A 16,379-nucleotide genomic window follows, 5' to 3' on the forward strand; every position below is an offset into this window, starting at 1 on the left:
CCCTCCTCCCATCCCTCCTCCCATCCCTCCTCCCATCCCTCCTCCCATCCCTCCTCCCATCCCTCCTCCCATCCCTCCTCCCATCCCTCCTCCCATCCCTCCTCCCATCCCTCCTCCCATCCCTCCTCCCATCCCTCCTCCCATCACTCCCTCCCTCCCTCCATCCCTCCCTCCTCTCCCATTCCTCCCATCCCTCCCTCCCGCCATCCCTCCCGCCATCCCTCCCTCCATCCATCCATCCATCCATCCATCCATCATCCATCCATCCATCCATCCCGCCCTCCCTCCATCCCTCCCTTCCCTGGCTGAACCCAGACCGATGGTGGGAAGTGGAAGAGTTTTCCCTCGTTGACTTTCAAGAGAAAAAGTTCCCTTTTTCCGGTTCCAGGCACAGCTTTTCCCAGTTCCTGAAGGAATAATTTTCACTTTCAGCTCTCCCGGAAAATCTGACTTGGAAATGAAAATTCCCAGTGTTTTGTTTTAGGTCAAAGCTAAAATGAAACATCCCGAATTTTCCCTTTCCCATGTGTTTTCCACTTTTAATCCAGGCTGAAATTAAGCCAGGATCAGCCCCAGAGCCCTGGAGAGATGCGGGATCCCGGCGTGGGAATGGGATCCCAGCGTGGGAATGGGATCCCGGCGCGGGAATGGGATCCCGGCGCGGGAATGGGATCCCGGCGTAGGATTGGGATCCCGGCGTGGGATTGGGATCCCGGCGTGGGATTGGGATCCCGGCACGGGAATGGGATCCCGGCGCGGGAATGGGATCTCGGTGTGGGAATGGGATTCTGGAATGGGACTGGGCTGCCTGCACAGGACAGGGATCGTGGTATGGGACTGGCATCATGGAGTGGGACTGGGATTTCAGTGTGGCACAGAGATCCCAGCATGAGATGGATCCCGGTGTGGAACAGGGATTCTGGCAGGGATCCTGGCATGGGAATGGGATCCCTGTGTGGGACTGGGATCTTGGCATGGGGCAGCAATCCCAGCAGGGAACTGGGATCCGGGCATGGGACTGTGGTGCTGGCACAGGACAGGGATCCTGGAATGGGACAGGGATCCTGGTGTGGTGCTGGGGTTCTGATGAGGGACAGGGATCCCTGCATGGAAAATCAGGGATCCCTGCATCCATAGGAAAATCAGTTTTCCTTTGGCTGATTTGGGGCCCGATGTCGCCGCCTTTTATCGGGAAAACGCGGAAAACACCGACACCAAACTGACACCAGCGTCAAATCCATCCCTCAGGATCCTCCCGGCCATTCCCTCTGGATTATCCTCCGCCCACATTCTGGCCTTTTAAAAATTGGGATGTTTCTTTCTCCCCTCCTTGGAAATGCCACCTCCCGCCTCTTTTCATTGGATTCCCTCCTGTGCTCCCCACGCTCTGGCCTTGGAAGTTCTCTGACATCCCTCTGTTTGTCCCATAAAAACCAGGCCGTGGGATGCATTTGGCCGGGATAAAAGGCACCGGGGTGGGCTGGAATGTGGAGGAACCTCTGAGGGCTCCGTGACACGAAGCAGGAGCGGCCCTGGAGCGCTGGAGCGGTTGGGATTCTCCAACCTGCTGGGATGAGGGAGAGGAGGTTTCATCCCAAGCCCTCGGCCCTCCAGGCCGTGGTTTTGGAGTGGTCACACCCCTGGCCAAGGTCTGGCTTTCAAGTGTCCGTCTGCTGCAGGAACATGAAAAGAATTCCCAGTTTTTGACAGCTGCTGAAATTCCTTTTGTGGTGTTCCCGGCCAGACTCTGCCCAAGCCGCCTGTTCCAGCTCCCTGGGGGGATTTGGGATCATTGTTGCCTCTGGAAACAAATCCCTCTGCTGCTCGCCTGACTCTACAGGTCCCAGGCTTCCAAAGCAGGTTCCTGGGAATTTTTCCTTTGGGATGTTTGAGCACAGCTGTAGGGAATGGTTTTGTTCCTTAAACACTTGGGATGCTTGGAAAATGCTGCGTGGTTTCCAAGGGTTCTCTGAGGTGCTCTGGGATGGTTGATGGATGGAATTTGGGAGCTCTGGGAGACCTGTGGTGATGGCAGGTGGAGAGTGGAGGGGCCCACGGGATGTTCCCTATGGCACAGGATACTCGGATGTGGGAATTGGGAGTCCACACATCGGAAACGGCCTCTGAGGGAGTGGGGATGGGCAGCTCTTGGAATTCTTTGGTACCTTCCGAAGGGATGAGACCCCCTCTGCGGAGCTGCCCCCAGCCCCGGGGCCTGGCCAGTGGAATCCAATGAACTTCCAGACAGGAAAATTATCCCGGGACTTTGCCATCCTTTTGTTCTCCTGCCCCATTTGTTGTTCAGCTCTTCCAGCCAACCTTGCAGGAATTGCCTTGGGGAGTTTTCCCATGCCTGTGCCAGGAGGAATGGAACATTTGGAGCATGGTGGTGCAGCCTCTGCTGGACACGGCTCATGGGATTTGCTCCAGCACCTGCTCCGAATTCCCAGGAACAGCAACGAGCCCTGGGCAGGGAAGAACACATTCCTGCTGGGACAGAGGCTGTTGGATTCCTGGATGCAGAGCTGCTTCCCAGTGCCCGTCCCACTTCCAGCTGCTTTTCTGCCTCTGGTCCCTCCATGGAAGTTCAGAGAAAGTCCTTGCCTGGAGCTGGGACAATCGGAGCAGGTTCCACTCATCCTCTCCTCTGCTCCATGTCCATCATTAATGGATGGTGAGTGTGGAGCTTGGGTCCCTTTCACCATTCCAAGGTCATGAAATCATGGAATGCTTTGGTTGGAAGCGACCTTAAAGCTCATCCCATTCCCACCCCTGCCATGGCAGGGACACCTCCCACTGTCCCAGGCTGCTCCAGCCCCCATGTCCAGCCTGGCCTTGGGCACTGCCAGGGATCCAGGGGCAGCCACAGCTGCTCTGGCAATTCCAGCCCAGCCCCTCCCCACCCTCCCAGCCAGCAATTCCCAATTCCCAATGTCCCATCCATCCCTGCCCTCTGGCACTGGGAAGCCATTCCCTGGCTCCTGTCCCTCCAGGCCTTGTCCCCAGTCCCTCTGCAGCTCTCCTGGAGCCCCTTCAGGCCCTGCAAGGGGCTTGGAGCTCTCCCTGTGTCCTTCCCTTCTCCAGGGGAACATTCCCAGCTCTCCCAGCCTGGCTCCAGAGCAGAGGGGCTCCAGCCCTTGGAGCAGCTCCGGGGCCTCCTCTGGACTCTCTCCAGCAGCTCCAGGTCCTGGTGCTGTTGGCCCCGGGGCTGGGGCAGCTCTGCAGGTGGGGAATCACCTCAGAGGGGCTGAGGGGCAGAATCCCACCCCTGGATACCCTTTTCCAGCAGAAAGTTCCAACTTTGCTCCAGAACCCCAACCTGTTTCCTTGGCCCAGCGAGGCCGTTCCTAAAGTGCTTTTGCCATTTGGTTCTGAACAGTTCTTCCTTTAAAAATCCCTGTCAAAACAAGAAAACCGGGAGCTGCTTCCAGCTCTGTGGGATTTTTTCCCCCTCCCATTAAGATATTTGAAATAAAACCACCCTGGGAGTTCCCATAAAACTCCTGCTGAATTTATGATGCGATTGTTAGAGAGCAGAAAATGTCCAATAAAAAGGAATTTTCAACAGGAGCCCAACCTCCCACAGCCCTTCCCGAGCTCCATCTGCGGTAGATGGAGCTGGAAGGAATAAAACATCTTGGAGGAGTTTGGAGATTGTAAATGCAACTAAAAATAGCAAATCCGTGCCTTTATTTAGGATTTTTCCCTCCGGGGAATCTGAAGGATTGAGGAAAAGTGGAAGTCGGATGAGCTCGTCCCACCCAGGTAGCACCAGGAAAGGTTTGCCGTGGTTTTTCCCGGGAGCGTTTCCTTTCCAGCTGCCTGGCTGCGGGATTTTGACCTATTGTTCCCAAAAATAATGACATGAAGAGAAAAAAGAGAGAAGCACTCGGCGTTCCTCTGTATTTAATGGAGAATTATGGATGTTTGGGAAGCTGAGGGTGGTTCTTGCCCTGGGAATACTCGGCAGAGTCATCCTGGCTTGACGTTTTCCATAATGCTCCCTCGGGGCACTGGAGCTACTGGGATTGTGTCCTTCAGAAAGCTGAGGAACCGCTCAAGTGCGGAATTTCTTCAGGACCTGTCCGTGTCTCCTCATGGAACAAAACTTGGGAGTGCCAAAGCACTCCAGCAGTCGGAGATGTAAGGAGAAGGCTCTTCCCATGCCTGTCAACACTCGGAGTCAGGAAGGAGAAAAGCTTCCCAGTTGGTCTCCGTTGGAGCTGGGGTCGGATCGTGCCAGAGAAAAGAACAGCCTGGAAAGTTTATTAATGGAAATGCCTGGAAGTCTTGGAGAGGCCTGAAATAGCAGGAAAAGCTTCTCTTCCCATGTTCTCCCAGCTGGAAAATCGGGACAGGTATTTGGGCAGCGGGGTTCTTCTGGAAGGTTCTTCTGAAGGTCCTACTGGGAGGTAACTCCACTCCTCAGTCCCCTGAGGATTCCGCTCTCCTTTATCCCTGTGCTGCCTAAAACTTGTGGAAATCAGGAGGCGTTTGGGAGATGAAGGATCTTTGAGTTTGGATGATGGAGGACGTTTGATTTCGGCTGAAGGAGAACCTTCATATTCGGCAGGAAGTCATGTTCGAACATTCCCACCTCGCAGTGATCCAATGGGGATGATTTTATTGCCTCCAGTGAGGATGGAAATCCCTCTTCATTCCCTGGGAATTTTAGCCTTCTCGATGCTTCTTCAATCCCTGCTGGAGTTCTGGAGATGGAGATTCCACCCAGGCATCTCCCTGCAAAGGGATAAAGAGGAAGAGCGAGAGCCTTTGGAAATCCAGGGAAAAACCTTCTGCTGCCTGTAGTGAGTTTGATCCAGATCCGTGTGGATCCCGTTTCCAAGCAGAGCGTGGAGTGGGATGGGAGGTAAATGAACATCACTGCAAATTCAAGTGCATCTTAGTCAATATGGAATGATGGAATTCCTGGGCTTTTCCTCCGAATCAGCCGGGGTGAGCACTGAGGAAAGCTGCGGTTCCTAGGGAGCTGACAGGAATTTCCTGCTGTGATTGTTCATGAGATCATGGAATCACGGAATTCCAGACTGGTTTGGGTCGGACGGGGCTTGGAGCAGCCTGGGATAGCCCATGGCATGGGTGGAACAGGATGATCCCGAAGGTCTTTCCCATCCCAAACCATTCCCTGATCCTATTCTACGATCATTTCACTTCCCAAAACACCTCATCCCTTCTCCCACGGGATTCAATCCATCCTGGGGGGTCACCTTTCCCAACACACCTCCCTATGGAAGAAAAAATTCCCTCCAGTTCGTACATGACAACACCAAGGCCTTGCTGACTTGTCCTTGCCTTTCCCGCTCTTTCATCCCACAGCATTCCAGAGCCCAGGAACCCTGGCTTTTAGGTGCCTGTTCCCGTTAAAACTTCTCGAAAGGAGCTGTGGATAATGACTAAAGCAATTCCCAAATCCTCCCAAAGACGCGCTCCCGTCTCCGACCGGGAAGAGCCAGCCAATATCAGGATGCAGATTTATGCAAAGTGCCTCGCTCTGCCATGGAAAGCTTTCCATTCTTGACTCTGCTCCAAGCAAAATCCCATTAGGTCCTGAAAATTAATTTCAGGCACGTTTCCCCAGTTGTTTACAATTCCCCTCTCCGCTAATTCCAGCCGCATGCCGGGCCCCTCCTGCTGCTCTCCCTGATTTATTCCAGCCTCGTTCTGCCTCCCCGCAGTCACGTTGTGTGTGTTGGGAAAGCTGAGGATTGCAGGGCGGGCTGTGCTGGGCTGGACAGAAGCTTCATCCCTGGCTTCCCTGTGGAGCTGCAAAGCAGTGTGGGGTGAGGGGCCGGGATGTGCTCGGATTTTGCTGAAGTTTCTCCTTCATCCAATGAGAGGATGAGAGTTGGGAATGGCCTGGAGCGAGTCCTGGGTGCAATGGAATTCCAAGGCAGAGTGTCCTTTTCCGTGCCCCAATCATCATAAAGTCATGGAATGGTTTGGGTTGGAAGGGACCTCCAGGATCATCGTGTTCCATGGTCCTCTGCTACTCCAGCCCAATCAATCCCAAATTCTTTTGTGCACCATCAAGCCCAAAACTTCCCAAAATTTTCACTGGGAGAGGAGGGAACTCCTTTTCATCCCAAAGGCTGCTGGGGAGGTCCTGGTCCAGGACAAGGTCCTGCTGTTCCTGGAGATGCTGAGTGCTACCGGGGGAAATCCAGCTGGATCTCCTGGCTCCTGCTCTGGTGTCCCTCCCCCACCTCTTGGAAGGCTTTTAGGAGTGGTGGCTGTTCCATGATTTGCTTTTTCGGCTGGAATAGCAGGGGTGGGATGTGCTCAGGCTGTTCCCAGACTTTAGGAGAGCCCTCTCCAATATTCTGGGTATCTTTCCACAAGGAAACCTCTTTTTCCACTCCTGGTTTCCTTCCTTCCTTCCTTCCTGCTCCTGGTTGGAGCATCTTCCCACCATCTTCACTCTTCCCATCTTCTCCAGGATCCTCTCCTTACCTCTGTTGGCTCTTCCTGCTCCACACCTCCCAAAATCCAGGGCGTCCCGGATTTCCTGCTCTCCCTGGCCCATGTCCACGCACAGGGAAGTGCCCCAAGGCTTGAGGAAGTTGGGATGACTCAAGACCCAAGATCCTTGGATGGTGCTCGGAAGCCAAGTGGGGAATAATTTTGGAATAATTTCAGTGGAATAATTTCAGTGGAAAGGGAATTTTTAGGTCCCTAATCCATCCCCGGGTATCTTTGGACATCCCAGATGGTTCCAGAGGCTTCTCTCCCGATGTCCCCATGGTGGCCCCTCATTATCCCGCTGGTCTGCTCCGTCCCAGCCACCACTCCACCAACTCCATGGATAATCAATTTGTTTAAGTAACTCATTAGCAGGTGCAGGAATTTCAGGAGCTCCGGATCAAGGGTTTTATTGGGAATTAACACTTCGGTGGAGGGCAAAAGGCTGCGTTTCCCTGCTCCCGTGGTTGCAATCCTGGGAAATTCTGATCCCTGCTCCAGACCAGGGGCTGTTGGGGATGGAACCATCACAGGGGGATTTTCCCTGTTCTCCTGGGGCTTTGATGGGATATTGGGAAGGAATTCCTGCCTGTGAGGGTGGGAGGGGCTGGGCTGGAATTACCAGAGCAGCTGTGGCTGCCCCTGGATCCCTGGCAGTGCCCAAGGCCAGGCTGGAGCAGCCTGGGACAGTGGGAGGTGTCCCTGCCCATGGATGGAATGGGATGATCCTTAAGATCCTTTCCCAGCCATTCCAGGATTTTATGATTCCATGTCTAACCAACATTTTATGGGGACCGGAAGGGAATGATGGAAGGAAAAGTTCACCAAATCCTGGTTCATCCTCAGCCAAAATGAGGAAAAAGCTCAGGAAAGCCTGGATTTGATCCCTTCTTGCTCCTAAGCCTTGTCAGGTCTCTCCTGCTCCGTAAGAGCAGGAAAAAGGTCAGGAAAAGGAGGAATCCCATGTCCCGAATAAAACAAACTTGTCCTTGAAGGTTGACCTGGCCATGGGAAGGTCTGATCCCGCATCCCGGTGTCCAACCACGCTGCTTTCCCAGCTTTCCTGGAGATTGGCCTGCAGGGGAAAAGCAGCTTCCTTGGAATATTTCCTGTGAGTGGATGAATTTATCCAATGATCTGCAGAGGGCTCTCTCCTCATGCCGACAAAGAAACCCTGGATTCGATCCCAGGAATTCAGGAGGATGAAATAACCGAGGCTGAGGCCGCCATCAGCAGCTGGGCTTTTATGATCCCGGGATAATAAAATTTCAGGCATTAATACGGAGTGAAACACAAGCCCCAGCTCTTGGAGTGAGCTCCGAAAGCAGCCAGGGAGGAGGTGCCAGAACTCCAACATTATTGAGGAACTGCTTGGGAAAAGGGAAGGTCGGAGCCCGATCTTGTTGGAATCCAGGGATGAGGGAATTGAAGTGCTGTGGGTTGGCTTTGAGGGAAAAAATTCCTGGCTATAGAAAGGTGGGATTTATTGGGAGAATTGAGTTGAGGAGGAAAATTAATTTCTTTGGGAAAAGCTGCTCCACGCAATCCTGGGATTCCATTAATCCACCAGTGAAACCAGTCACCAGTCTGTGGTGGACTGGGATGGAGGGAAATGCCTCTGGTTGGATTCCCTTCCCTATGGAATGAGGTTTTTTTCCCTCTCTGATGGTTCCCCCTGCGAGTGGGAACACAAAAGGGAAAGGAAAAGAGGAAATAAATGGTGTAAGTGAGGAAAACCATGTTGGATTTTGGGAATATTTCAGTGGTTTTCCATAGAATTCCAAAATCCCAGAAAAGTTTGGTTGGAAAGGACCTTCAGGATCATCCCATTCCATTCCACACCTTCCACTGTCCCAGGCTGCTCCAAGCCCCGTCCAAGGTTTTTAGGAACGGCCCCTGGCCTTCTGCAGGGAATCTGCAGGATTAAGGAAGCTTGTCCTGCCCCATGGCTCCATCCCAGGGAAAGCCAATCTTGGGGATGTCTTTATGGAATTTTATTTCAGCGATGGGTTGTGGAACTTGTTGATGTCCTGAGGGAGGGCAAACTTTGGGGCAATTTCCCTGGATATTTAATGGGACACCAGACAAGCGGTGCCCTGGAAAAGGGAAGGCTTTGGGATGAGCCAATTGCTTCTTCCAGTGCCTGAAGGAGCGACAAGAAACACGGAGAGGGACTCGGGACAAGGGATGGGACAACAGGGAATGGCTTCCCAGTGCCAGAGGGCAGGGCTGGATGGGAGATTGGGAATTGGGAATTGCTGGCTGGGAGGGTGGGGAGGGGCTGGGCTGGAATTGCCAGAGCAGCTGTGGCTGCCCCTGGATCCCTGGCAGTGCCCAAGGCCAGGCTGGACATTGGGGCTGGGAGCAGCCTGGGACAGTGGGAGGTGTCCCTGCCATGGCAGGGGTGGGAATGGGATGATCCTTGAGGTTCCTTCCAACCCAAACCTTTGTGGGATTCCATGAGCAGTTATCCAACACCAATCCATTGTTTCCTGTGGGGATCCATGAGTGTGATCCATTGGTTTTCCCGTGCTTTGGAGGATGCGGAGCCGGAGTGGGCAGCTCCGGTCGCTCTTTAACACCGTTTTGGGTGAGGGATGCTCCTTTTAGCATTTCTTTCCCTCAAATACCCCATGGATGTGGGAAGGGAGTGGATAATATTCCAAACAGGACAAGGAGATCCATCTGTGCCACAGGGACCCAAATCCCAGCTGGAACAGGATGGAAAAAACTCCTGGTGCTTTTAGAACCTTTTGGAGCATTGAGACAGAATTGTGTGGGATGAAGAGCAGTGGGGGCCGACAGTGGGGTTTTCCCGCTCTATTTCCTGCACTTGGGAATTATATTCAGATCCCAGTTTGGGATAAGTGGGAAAAACCCCTGCAAATCCCGCTGCAGGTAAAAACCTGTGGACACCATCCTGGGAAATGTTCTCCAGGCAGCCGGATGTTGTGGGTTTGGGAGCCCAGGTCAATCCATTGAGGAAAAAAGGGAAAACCAGGGAAAGTCTCCGTATCTTGTTGCAGCAGAAAGTCTGGGGAAAGGCAGCAGGACTGAAACTGAGCTTTTATTTGGGAAGAAAAGTACGGGATTCACTTTTCCCACCTGGGAAAAGGGAGTGAGTTGACCTCTTCCAAGGCCAGACTGAAATTCAGTGTGGCTTTAAAAAATCCCCAAGAGAGCAGTAATATCCAGCCTCGGTGAAAGGGAAAACTGGGATTAGTCACAGCCAGGCCCTGATAATTCCATGCCCCAGGGCTTTGGGAGTTTTTCCAGAGTGATTAAACAGAGCTTAGGCCAAATTAGTCCTGGGTCAAGGAGAAGGTGCTCGCAGGGAGTGACAAACTTGCCATGCAAGTCCATGTCTGGAAAGAGCTTCCAGAGGAGCTGGGAATTGCTGAATTCCGCCTGGAGTGCTCCGGCATTTGTTAAACACATTCCCAGCCCACCTGGAAAGGGATCGTGCCGTTCCCTCGGTCCTGCCCCGGTGCCCAGGAATGTGGAGCGATGGAAACACCGAGGGAAGGGGGAAACGGCGCTGGGCGAGCCCTCGGGCAGCGGGAGCAGTGACCTGAGTCCCGGGCTCTTGTCCCTGCTTGTGGGACATTTGTGGGACATTTGTGGGACATTCCCGTCCCCTGTTAACCAGCTCCTGGAAACTCCCCCTCGGGAGTACCAGGAACTGCCTGACCCCTCTTGGACGGAACCCAGGGAAGCGATTCCATAAAATCCACGCCCCCAGCAAGGTCCTGATGTTGCTTGGAGCTGATGCCCTGGGAATTTTCGAAGGGCAAAGTTGGGGGAGCTCCCGGTTTGTGACTTTTCCGAGGTAATCCCAAGGAAAAGGAATGAGGGGTGGATGTGCTTGGTCAGGGAAACCAACTCCACGAGGTCTGGCGGAAGTGTCACCTCAGGCAGATTTTGGTGTCGGTAACGTGGATGTTCCAGAGAAATCCGTTATCCCTCTCCATACAATCCGTGGGGAGAAATGAACGTTCTGGGGATGTTTTGCATCAGCCCAACTTCGGTGTTTGCTGTGGGAAGAGAGGAATCTCTCCCTCAGTTCAGGAATTCCTCACTTAATTCCATCAAAGATCCTGGAGGAAAGGAGGCTCCGGGGGGACCTTCTGGGACAGGAGGGGGCAGCCGGGGGGGGTCGGGCTCTGCTCGCAGGGAACAGGGACAGGAGGAGAGGGAACGGCCTCAGACTGGGCCAGGGGAGGCTCAGCTTGGACACCAGCAGGAATTTCCCCATGGAAAGGGAGGTCAGGCCTTGGAACTGCCCAGGGGGGTTTGGAGTCCCCATCCCTGGAGGGATTTATCATCCATATGGATGTGGCACTTGGGGACACGGTTTAAAGCTTGGACTTGATGATTTTAGAGGTCCTGCCCAGCCTAAACCAATCCATGAGTCCATAAAAAAGCAGGGGAAGTGCTCGGAAGCCACCTGGGTTCCAGGAATGGAAAATACAAAGTTCAGGGATTTCAGCATTTCCTGCACATCCAAGCCATGGGACGCACCAGGTTTTCCAAAGGGTCACCAGACGTGTCCGTGAGGATAGATCCCATGGATGGGTGGCTGCGGAAAGGTCTGGGGAGGATAGGGAATGCTCAGGAAAAAAGCAGGAATGAACAGGAGAATCACAAATCTCTGCTTTTTCAAAGCTTTTCTTCCTGCCAGCTGTGTGTGAATTTTATTTGAGGAAGAGACAGGATCTCCAAATCCCAATTTATTTTTGTTTTTCTATTTGGCCAAAGTAAAACACTCTCCCTATTTGTGGAAACTGCTGGATTGTGCTCCCATTTTTTATTTGGATAAGGAAACCAAACCCCTCCAGAAGCTCTTTCTTTGCACTCAATTCAGTGTCAGCACAGCATGACACAACTGGAATGAGTTGTTTGGATTGAAATCCCAGAATCCCAGAATGGTTTGCCTTGGATCATCTCATTCCAACCCCCTGCCATGGGCAGGGACACCTTCCACCAGAATAAAAGGCTCAGGGAGCCTTATCCATGCTGGAATTATCCAAAAGCAGGGAAGCATTTAAGGAAAGAGGCATGGTTTCCATGGCAACCATTAATCCCTGCTCCCACCATTCCTGTTCCCACTCCTGTTTTCTTTCATCCAGCCAAGGACAGCTTCCTTCACCTGCAGTGACTCAGCCCTTCCCTGTTCCGGTCTGTCACCTCGGGAAAGCCAAGGAAAAGAGAGGCTTCTCCTTTTCCTTTCGGGATTTGTCCCCGGGAACTGGGAATTTGGAAACAGAGTAGGTTTAGGTTGGAGATCGGGAAAAATTCTTCCTTGTGAGGGTGGGGAGGGACTGGGATGGGATTCCCAGAGCAGCTGGGGCTGCCCCTGGATCCCTGGCAGTGCCCAAGGCCAGGCTGGACATTGGGGCTTGGAGCAGCCTGGGACAGTGGGAGGTGTCCCTGCCCATGGAATGGGGTGGGAATGGGATGATCCTTCACGTCCTTCCCAGCCTCAGTCTGTCACTGGCTGGAAAATTAAGGATGCACTGTCAGATCCTTGGTTTTCCTCATGTCCCAGAGGTGCTGTGGGTAGGATTTGGGAAGCTCTGACTGTGTCCGTGTTGAATCCAAGCTGGGAATCTTCTGGGATAGCTGGGGCAGATTTTCCAGAAGCGTTTGCTCTTCTGCTGTGTCCTTGCCTCAGAACTCCCTGTCCCGCTGGGGCTTCTCCCCCTGGCAGCACTGTCCCGACTTCCATCTCCTGACAGAGTCCAAGGCCCTTTCCCCTGGGATTTCAGGCAATTCTGGGATCAGCAGCTCTAAATGGGAGGATATTTAGGGGGAAGATAATTTCAGCTTTGCTGTCCTACCCCCCCATCTGGAGTTTGGCTTCGCAGTGGGGTTTGGAGGCGACTCTGGCGGGGAATAAAGAAGACCTTGAGAGAAGACAGTGGCGTGATTATGCCTCAGCGAAATCCAGTTTTAATTCCCTCAAAGTAGAGGTCCTAATTTGCAAATTGCTGCTCTGGGATAGCGATCCTATGTCCCACGTGGAGCTCAAATATAAACAAGTCCCTGGGGATCAGGTGAGAGCTTATTAAAGGCAGCAAACCACAAATGTCTCTTTTCTTGCATTCATCATTTGGGCTGAATTTGGGTTTGGTTTGGCCTAAAAGCTTTTGCCTTTCCAAAAAAAGAGGCTCCCACAGTGGCTGAGTTGAGCTCTTTATTTTTGTATTTTTTTCCCCCCCTCTGCCTGGAAGGATCCTCGCCTTGTGTCTGGGTGGTCAAATATAGTTTGTGCACCTTGGAAGCGCCCAGGGGTTGTTATTCTTTGGTTTGTCTTTCATAATAGCCCAAATCTCCCGCAGCGCTGCATTCGTGGGCCGTCTGGAATTTAATTGTGGGGTCCACGCGGAACATTCTTCCTGGAAAAATGATGAGGAGGTGGAGTAGTAAAGATGGTTAACCAGAAAAGCAAACAAAAGCAGCCCGAGACGTTTATGAGGATTTAAAATAGAGTTTTGTGGGACACTCTGTGTGAGTGTTCCTGGGAGGGGATGAGGGGCCTTCGGAGCTGGGGTTTGGGAAGGGAGGAACATCCAGGTGGGGGGAAAAAGGCCAAGCTGCAGCCTGTAATTTTCAAAAATGAGAAAATTTGGAGCAGGAGCCTTGGGATATGAGGTCAACTGCCCGTCTGCCAAGGAGATGGAGTGGCTGAGTTAAGCTCAGCTCAGCATTTTCACGCAGCTTTTATCTAGGAAGGAAATTTCTGAAGGAATTGAGATGAAGCTGTTAATCAAACTTGTTCTGCTTCCCTTGCCACAGCAATAATACAGTCATTAATAAATCTCTTATTTATTATTAATTAGCTCTTATTTATTTCCTCATAGAAACTCCTGGCAAGCTGATGAATGCTAAAATCTGTGGACGGAAAAATAGGCTGGGAAAGGGCATTTTCCTACCAACCAAAAAAATTCAGCCAAAATGAAATTTTGCCTTGAAAAGCAACAATGTTAGAAAATTCCTGCCGGGTAAAAGCTTTGATAAGATTTTGGGTGGATGTGGCTTTTTTCCAGAACCGAATTTCCAGGATGTTTTGACTCCATTGGCTGTGCAAGAAGCGATGAAAATCAAGAAGCTCTGCCCTGGGGTTTTATTCCACCTGTGCCTTCTGTAGAGGTGATAAGAGGTGATTGTGGAGCTGATAAGAGATGATTTATCTGCTCTGGTGCAGGGCTGGAGGAGAAAAAGGGATTGATGAAGTGGGAGAAGCAGCGGGACCAGCAGGGAGCTGAGATGGAGGTGGGAGAAGGAATGGGACAAAATGGCCGCTCATCCTGAGGGGAATGATCCAGTCGGCCAGGGACAAGGGAACTTCTGTGCATTCAGGGGCGTTTAGGGGAGGCAGGTCTCTTTCCTGATGCCATAAGAGTCAGACAGAACACCCCCCTCTCCTCGAGGAAGTTATTCAAGGTCCCCAAATGGAGCCGCGTTTTCTGGAGCCCCAGATTCCCGATTTCTGACTGGGGGGAGGTGGCACCCGGGGCAGGGATTTGGGGTCGCTCTGCTCGATGAGCATGGAATGGTTTGGAAGGGACCTTAAAGTCCATCCCCTTCACCCTCCTTCCACTATCCCAGGGTGCTCCAAGCCCCAATGTCCAACCTGGCTTTGGGCATTTCCAGGGATCCAGGGGCAGCCACAGCTTCTCTGGGAATTCCATTCCAGGGCCTCCCCCCGTTTTTCACATTTTGCAGCTTTGTTTCCTTTGATCTCCCTTACATCTTCTTTGGCACAGGCAATTCCCAAGGATCTCTTTGGATTGCTGCTGCCTGTCCCTGCTCCTTCACCTCTTCTGGCCCCTTTCCACAAATCCTCCGTCCTCAGGGATTTTTTTGGCACTTCCCGCTTGAGTGAAATCCATGAAATTCATTCATGCCTGTGCTCAGTTCTCTGCCAGATCACGGATGAGGATGTTAACTCCCACTGATCCATGTGGATATCCCACTAAACTGCTTCCCTGCCATGCCATGGAATATTAGGGATGATTCATTACCCTCGGCTCTTTATTTGCAGCATTTTTGGGCCATGCAGCTGCTTGGAGAGAGGCTGATTTTAATTTCTGTGGCGAGAACAAGTTCACGAGGCATTGCTTGGTACAGATCAGAGATTTTACATTTGCTGGAATCATTTAAATCCAGTTACTCCCTCATAAAAAAGGACGGAGTCCGTGTGGATCTGAATTTAATCTGTTTAAGCTCATGTAAAGTTAATCAAAATTAACTCAAAACAGCGGCTCAGCCCTGCTTCTTGTTGCAAAGAATGGGAAATTGAGACTGAAATTAACACGGAATCCTGGCATTGTTGGGGTTGGAAAAGGCCTTTAGGATCATCAAGTCCGAGCATTAATCCAGCACTGCCAAGGCCACCACTGAACCACGTCCCCAAGTGCCACATCCACAGGGATTTAAATCCCTCAGGAATGGGCTCCACCCCTGGACAACCTTTTTAGTGAAGATATTTTTCCTTCTACCCAATTTAAGCTCATCCTGGCACAAATTTCCTCTTTCCTTTTCCCTGGGAGGAGGGGGTGGCGCTGCTCAGCTCACAGAGATCTCAGGATATTCTTCCCAGATCTGAAAAATAAGCCCAGCTCAAGGAGCCTCAGGAGCCAGGCCAGGGATCTGTGTGGAAATGCAGGAATCCCATCCCGTGATTGAGCAGTGGCCCTGCACCTGTCTGAGACAAACTAATCCATACCCCCCTTTTGAAGCTCTTCCCAAGGAATTAAATCCTGCTTTTCCAAAGGGGATTAAATTAAATCCAAGTGAGCTTTTGTGAGTGGAGAGAATGGAAAAGAGAGGTGAGCAAAGACATGGAAGAAGCCATGGTTTGTGAGGGAAAGGGACAACAGGAACAGTTTCTAATCCAGTTAAACTATCCAGATTCCTCTGTTTTTAAAGGAAAACCGTTTCCTGATACGTATCCATGCTTTCCCCTCTCCTTCAGCTGCCTCCACACAGTGTCAGGGACAGAATTTAATTGGGCACCCTCTGGTATTGTCAAGCTGAGCTCAATTACTTCCTAGGCTCAGTGAAAACTGCAAAATCCCTGGAGTTATCCTGAAGGGGGGACCTGGAAAAATTCCAGAGAGGAGCTGTTTGTAAAAGCTTGGAATGACAGGACAAGGGGGAATGGCTTCAGCCTGGAGGAGAGTAGGGTTAGATGGGATATTGGGAAGGAATCCTTCCCTGGGAGAGCCGAGGGACTGGATTGGATTTCCTGGAAAAACTGGGGCTGCCCCTGGATCCCGGGAAGAGTCCAAGGCCAGGCTGGAGAGGGCTTGGAGCAGCCTGGAATAGGGGAAGGTGTCCCTGCTGCTTCCCAAAGCCGGCAGGGATGGGATGATCAGCTGGAAGTTGTCCCTCATCCTTCATTTCATCGCATCCTTTGCCAGCTGAACTTCAAGGGGAGAGACTTTAGCACGGAGCTGAAATCAGAGCCAGGAAGTTGGGAATAAAAAGCTTCGTTTTGTGATCCCAGGCCAGTGGAAAAGACATCTGTGAATTTAGGGATGAAGCAGATTCCTGCTGGAAGCCATTTACAAGGAATGTGTTCCTGATGTCTCTCTTTACACCACTCAAAGCAGAGTCGCTGCTGATGTCACTCTGCACCCAGGCCATCCCTGTTATCCTAATCCTAAAGTTAATCCAGGCTCTCAGCAGGAGTGATTCCCAAATTTCATTAGAGCAGAAGGTCCGAAACCTCCAGGCAATTCCTTTGGAGGGCTGGGAGTGGATGTAGACTCAATAAACATCTGGATTTGGAATCAAAAGACATTTTTAGCTGGATTTCTCCTCAAAAAAAGCGGGATTTGGGGGAAGAAGGCTCCATCTGCCAGCAGCCAAGAGGGGATTTACAAGGCAGA

General features: G+C 51.9%; 1 protein-coding gene across 1 annotated transcript in view; it reads left to right on the top strand.

The window, feature by feature from the left end:
- The window catches only part of CCDC12 (coiled-coil domain containing 12), a 35,915-nt gene extending 20,249 nt beyond the window's left edge, over positions 1–15,666 (top strand). Inside the window, exons 8-9 of the transcript XR_004244044.1 lie at positions 6,728–6,730; positions 15,656–15,666. The gene's annotated coding sequence lies outside the window, so the exon portion shown is untranslated. The remainder of the gene's footprint in view (positions 1–6,727; positions 6,731–15,655) is intronic.
- The last annotated feature ends 713 nt before the right edge of the window (positions 15,667–16,379 follow it).

This window comes from Corvus moneduloides, chromosome 1 (assembly GCF_009650955.1).
Source record: "Corvus moneduloides isolate bCorMon1 chromosome 1, bCorMon1.pri, whole genome shotgun sequence".
In the NCBI taxonomy this organism is placed as follows: domain Eukaryota; kingdom Metazoa; phylum Chordata; class Aves; order Passeriformes; family Corvidae; genus Corvus; species Corvus moneduloides.